General features: G+C 44.4%; 1 long non-coding RNA gene across 1 annotated transcript in view; it reads right to left on the bottom strand.

Annotated features, from left to right (window-relative positions):
- Window positions 1-4,404: 4,404 nt before the first annotated feature.
- LOC129053684 (uncharacterized) overlaps window positions 4,405-6,542 on the bottom strand; it is a 42,311-nt gene continuing 40,173 nt past the window's right edge. The window contains exon 3 of the long non-coding RNA XR_008518461.1: window positions 4,405-4,508. This is a non-coding gene — a long non-coding RNA (uncharacterized LOC129053684). The remainder of the gene's footprint in view (window positions 4,509-6,542) is intronic.

The raw sequence follows: 6,542 nt of genomic DNA, 5'->3' as shown, positions 1-6,542 counted from the left end.
AGCTTTTCCCCTTCATGACAAGCTGGCAAGTGTGATGCATGCTCGTGGCGTGGTGGTCAGCATGCCAGTTACTCAACACGGCTAGTTGCATTTGGCCAGGTCTGCTGCAAACCCCTCTGCACATCTCAACAATCATGCACAGGCTCCGTACCTGACATGCCCACCTTGTTATAAGGATTGCCACTGTCTGGAGCTGACTCGGTGCTGGGCCACAGTGGGAAGATTCTGCAGAAGGGTCTTGCCATAAAGGAGATAAATCTGGGAAAGCGCAACAACCCAGAAACTCTATGTTTGTTGAGGGAATATGCCCTGTTTTCTGGCTTGGACTCAGTGAGCTGTCTGGGGTGGTCGCTGGGGGAACGCCTGCTGCTGGAGGGTGACCCAGTGGGGTTGGTGTCAGCTTGGGACCTGCCCCTGGGCAGGGCGTGCTGCAGGTTTGCACATCATACTCAGGGGATTTGGCAAAGTCAGCCACTGAACGAGAGAAATCTCGTCGTTCTGTCCAGGTAAACATTGCATGTTCATGGCACATTCATTTTTGGTCATTTTCCACCCAAACTGCCAATACATTGTGTCTATATATTTTTTCCATCTGCAAAATCTCTTTTCCTTTCCTAACCACCTGACAACGATATAAAACACCTGCAAAGTACTTTTTGTTCATCAGACAGAAAAAAAAGGCATTGCCAAAAGAGAAGATGTTATTAATACTGTACAACTGTAAAAATGGTGATCAGGGAATTGAGAATAAATGCTTTATGGAACAGTCACGGTAGTGAATATTTTAGAAATAAAACATACACGATAAAATAATTATTGGAGCAGAGTAATTATAGAACCAAGACTATTCAGGGATGAGAGGAAAAGCTATGCGGGGAAGGGGTGGGGAAGATGAGAAGAAAATTGGTCTGCACACGGTAGCTCATGCCTGTAATCCTAGCACTTTGGGAGGCTGAGGCGAATGGATCACCTGAGGTCAGGAGTTCAAGATCAGCCTGGCCAACAAAGCGAAACTCCGCCTCTACAAAAATACAAAAATTAGCCATGTGTGGTGGCATGCACCTGTAGTCCCAGCTATTTGGGAGGCTGAGGCAGGAGAATCACTTGAACCTGGGAGGTGGAGGTTGCAGTGAGCTGAAATCATGCCACTGCTCTCCAGCCTGGGTGACAGAATGAAACTCCATCTCAAAAAAAAAAAAAAAAAAAAGAAAATTAGTGAACAGAGAAAGTGGAAAATATAGCAGGAGAGAAATATTTATACTTGTCATCTTTCATATTAATGGCATTTGAAATGTCATGTGTAGAATGAAAGAGTTGGTCGGAAAGGAAAGTGGCCATAGTTGAATAAGAATGATTTATTTTAAATTTTTATATTTTTATATATGTCAGTTTTATTGAGGTACAATTTATATCTAGTGAAATTCAATCCTTTCAGTGTGCAGTTTTATGAAATTTGAAAAAGTTGTATAGTCACAGAACCTCCCTGACTATGAAGATCTAGAACATTCTGTCAGCCCACCAAAGCTCTCTGTCTCTACTCCCCCATCCTGTACTCTCCTCAATCGACCGTAATCTGTCTTCTGCCCCCATCACTCCACTGGAAATTCTCTGGTCAAGGGCAGAGATGACCGCTTGATGATCAAATCCACTGGGCATCTTTAAGATATATTTTAGATGTTTATTCAACCCAGTGGGGTTGGGAAGAAAGTGAGATGGAGGTGAAATCATGTCCCACAGAGTTAAAACAAACAAACAAACAAACAAAACAATGACTAACAAATTCTTGAGTCTGCAGGATGGCAAATGAGAAAAGAAACAACTTTCTGAAACGCTGAAGCTCCCTCTGCTTATGAGATTAAAGAACTGGCTGGCATTGGTTAGAACCAAGATGGCGGGCTGGGCGCGATGGCTCACGCCTGTAATCCCAGCACTTTGGGAGGCCGAGGCGGGTGGATCACGAGGTCAGGAGTTCGAGACCAGCCTGGCCAACATGGTGAAAAACCGTCTCTACTAAAAACACACACAAAAAATTAACTGGGTGTGGTGGCACACATCTGTAGTCCCAGCTACTCAGGAAGCTGAGGCAGGAGAATCGTGTGAACCCGGGAGGGGGAGGTTGCGGTGAGCCGAGATCGTGCCACTGCACTCCAGCCTAGGAAATAGAGCGAGACTACGTCAAAAAAAAAAAAAAAAAAAAAAAAAAAAAAAAGAACCAAGATGGCTGACCGGAATTTGTGTGGAATAAGCTTGCTGCCATCACAGCCTGAATTTGCACTGCATGTTTTATACTCACTCCCTTTGAATTTGCACATGTGACTGCTGAGGAAGCATGAAGAGATAACTGCGCATGCCCAAGGGCTTTTCAGGCCTCCCCTTTTCCTTCCACGAAGCACCTGCTAATCCCAGAATCCATCCCCAGAACCTATTCTAATAAAATGATTGATGGGAGGCCAGCACAGGGAGACAGATTTGAGCTGGACTCCTGTCTCCTTGGGAGTTGAGTGTTTATTTGTTTACTTGTAATTTATATATATATACACATATATATACACATATATACACATATATATACACATATATACATATATACACATATATATACACATATATATATATTTTTTTTAGACAGAGCCTTGCTCAGGCTGGAATGCAGTGGCAAGATCTCAGCTCACTGCACCCTCTGCCTCCTGGGTTCAGGCGATTCTCCTGCCTCAGCCTCCCGAGTAGCTGGGATTATAGGCACCTGCCATCATTCCTGGCTAATTTTTGTATTTTTAGTAGAGACAGGGTTTCACCATGTTCTTCAGGCTGGCCTGGAACTCCTGACCTCAGGTGATCTGCCTGCTTCAGCTTCCCAAAGCGCTGGGATTACAGGTGTGAGCCACCATGCCTGGCCTATATACATATATATATTTACACTTAGACATGGGGATCTCACTCTGTTGTCCAGGCTGGAGTGCAGTGGTGCCATTGTAGCTCACTGCAGCCTCAAATTCCTGATCTCAAGCGATCCTTCTGCCTCAGCCTCCCAAGTAGCTGGGACTACAGGTGTGTGCCACCACTCTTGGCTAATTTTTGTATTTTTTATAGAGATAGGGTCTTATTGTGTTGCCCAGGCTGGTCCAAACTCCTGGGCTCAAGTGATCTTCCTGTCTCGGCCTCTCAGGGTACTGGGATTACAGGCATGAGTCATTGTACCCAGTCTATTTAAAAATTTGTGTGTGTGTGAGAAACTACATTTCCCTCATTTTCAGATCACGGGGTTAGGTGGGTTTGGTCCTTCTCCTCATCTCCAGGGGCGGGAATTAGCCTCAGCTTGGCCAATCAGCTGATTCAATTTCCCTTGCCATAATAATTGATTGGTTAAGTGATATGGAAGTAACCTGGATTGATTTAATGAGTGTCAGCCTTGGGACTTTTGCTGACACTATTGGTAAAGCAATGTCCTTTACCTGCTGGGGCTGCTTAATATGTGGGCTATAAGCCCAAGGCCACTAACAGCCACCACATGAAGAAAGCCTGCGTGAGACTTGAGAGCATTATTCGGGAGCCTGGATCAAGCCATACCTGAAGCCACAAATGTTGTTCCCCCACTTTTGGGTCTGAGGTGCAGAAGATTCAGAGAATCATGTCCTTCAGTTTGTGCCATGATTATCTTAATAATCTGGTGTGTACCAGGCCCCTCTCTTGTTTTATTTTAAAATGTATTCTCTTTTGTCCCTACACTTGGTTCCCCCCACCAAAGGCAATCATTGTAATGTATTTAATTTGTAACTTTTGCTTTATATGTATTATTTTCCACACATATATTTTAATTTTATGAAACTATTATGCTATAGATCTTTTTCTAATAAATAATAAATAAAACAAAGAAATAAGAAATAATAATTATCATTATTTGTGATTATATTATTAATAATAAATAATAAAATAAATAATAACATAAATAATTAACACATAACTATTTATTATTATTATTTATTTATTTTGGCTATGCCAAAATAATGTATCTTAAATAATAATAATAAATAAAATATATAACTTTGGCTACCCCAAAATAGCTTAGTCTTATAGACTATACTTTCAAGCTCTATCTCCGCTGCTATGTGTACACAGCTCCAGTGGCTTCTAACTGCTGTGTGCTATTCCACGGCGGGCACCCTGGCATCTTACCTGTCCACCCCACAGGGATGGATTCACAGATTGTGCCCAACTCCCCACCACCAAAAAACACTGCCATGAAAGATCTTGAATGTGGGCCCTTCTGGATCTGTGTGTGAATTCCTTGGGAAACAGATCCAGGAGTGAAGTTGCAAGACTGTAGGGTGCCTGTATTCATGCAGTCTCGCATTGCTATAAAGAACTATCTGAGGCTGGGTAATTTATACAGAAAAGAGGTTTAATTGGCTCACGGTTCCACAGGCTGTACAGGAAGCATGGCGGAGGAGGCCTCAAGAAACTCACAGTCATGCTGGAAGGTGAAGGGGAGGCAGGCACGTCTCACATGCCTGGAGCAGGAGGAAGACAGAGAAGGGGGAGGGGCCACACACTTATAAACAACCAGGTCTCCTGAGAATTCATTCACTCTCACGAGAACAGCAAGGGGGAAATCTGCCTTCGTGATCCAATCACCTCCCATCAGGCCCCCCCTCCAACATTATGGATTAGAATTTGTACTGAGAGGCAGCACCTGGTGGCTCGTGCCTGTAATCCCAGCACTTTGGGAGGCTGAGGCAGGTGGATCACAAGGTCAGGAGTTCAAGACCAGCCTGGCCAAGGCAGTGAAACCCTGTATCTACTAAAAATACAAAAATCAGCTGGGCATGGTGGCACATGCCTGTAATCTCAGGTACTCAGGAGGCTGAGGCAGAGAATTGCTTAAACCCAGGAGGCAGAGGTTGCAGTGAGCCAAGATCATGCCACTGCAGTCCATCCTGGGCAAAAGAGCAAGACTCTATCTCAAAAAAAAAAAAAAAAAAAAAAAAAAAAAGGAAAAAAATTTGACCTGAGATTTGGGCTGGGACATAAATCCAAACCATATAAGCACCTTTCTTTAGTGTAGCTAAGCAGTGCTGTGTTATTCTTCAGAACAGCTACTCCCACCTGGGGTGCCTGAGGACCCCCTTCTGCCCACCCTTGGCATCATTCAATGTGCCAATTTTTGCCAGCCTATTAGGTCCAGAGTGATAACATTTTACTGATTAATGTTCATTTATCTGCTTATGGATGAATTTGGGCCTCTCTATATGCTTGTTAACCTGGGGGTTTCTTCTTCCATCTATCATCTGTTCATGTCTTCTGCTCATTTTCCTATTTGGGGTTCTTCTCTTTTTCCTATTTAAATTTATTTTTAATCTCTTTTTGTAGAGATGGGGCCTTGCTATGCTGTCCAGGCTGGTCTCGACCTCCCGGCCTCAAGTGAGCCTCTTGCCTCGGCCTCCCAAAGTGCTGGGATTACATGCCTGAGCCACCACGCCCAGTCCAGGGTCAGTCCTGGGATGGGCTCTGCTCTGTGCCCTGGCTACCCATTGTGCCTGGCCTCTTTTTGTTTTATTGATTTCTGGGAGTTCCTTGAATGTTCGAGGTCCCAATCTCTCGTCCATTTTATGCAAATAACTACTCCCATTCTGTCACCTGTCTATTAATATTGTCTGTGGTAGGCCAGGCATGGTGGCTCATGCCTGTAATCCCAGCACTTTGGGAGGCTGAGGTGGGCAGATCACTTGAGATCAGGAGTTCAAGACCAGCCTGGTCAACATGGGGAAACCTTGTCTTTACTAAAAATACAAAAATTAGCTGGTGGTGGTGGCGCATGCCTGTAGACCCAGCTACTCAGGAGGCTGAGGCAGGAGAATTGCTTGAACCTGGGAAGCAGAGGTTGCAGTGAGCCAAGATCACACCATTGCACTCCAGCCTGGGCGACAGAGCAAGACTTTGGCTCAAAAAAAAAAAAAAAAAAATTGTGGTATTCTTCATTGAACAGGGACATTTAATTTTGATATAGTTAAATCCAGCAATTTATTTCTCTTATAGGTTATGTTTCTAAAGTTTAAGAAGCTCTTACCCAAACAGTTCATAAAGATAGTCTCCTCCACTCTTGGTTTTGATTGTCTTTTCCAACAGATACTGAGTGATTTGGAGTCTATCTTTGAATGTAACGTCAGGCAGGATACAGTGGGAGAACTGGTCTTCTCGATGACATCCTTTTAGTTTTTTTTAGAGTGGGTCTTGCTCTGCCGCCCAGGCTGGAGTGCAGTGGCACAACCTCGGCTCACTGCAACCGCTGCCTCCCAGGTTCAAGTGAGTGTTGTGCCTCAGCCTCCTGAGTAGCTGGGATTACAGGCGCATGCTACTATGCCTGGCTAATTTTTTCTATTTTTAGTATAGACAGGGTTTCGCCATGCTGGCTGGGCTGGTCTCGAACTCCTGGCCTCAAGTGATTCCTCTGCGTCGGCCTTCCAAAGTGCTGGGATTACAGGTGTGAGCCACTGCGCCTGGCCCCCAATGCCATCTACTAAACAGCCGGCCCTCTCCACATTGAT

Source organism: Pongo abelii, chromosome 6 (genome assembly GCF_028885655.2).
Source record: "Pongo abelii isolate AG06213 chromosome 6, NHGRI_mPonAbe1-v2.0_pri, whole genome shotgun sequence".
Classification (NCBI taxonomy): Eukaryota; Metazoa; Chordata; class Mammalia; order Primates; family Hominidae; genus Pongo; species Pongo abelii.
The sequence above is the reverse complement of the archived record's forward strand: the minus strand, read 5'-3'. Positions and strand labels throughout refer to the sequence as shown.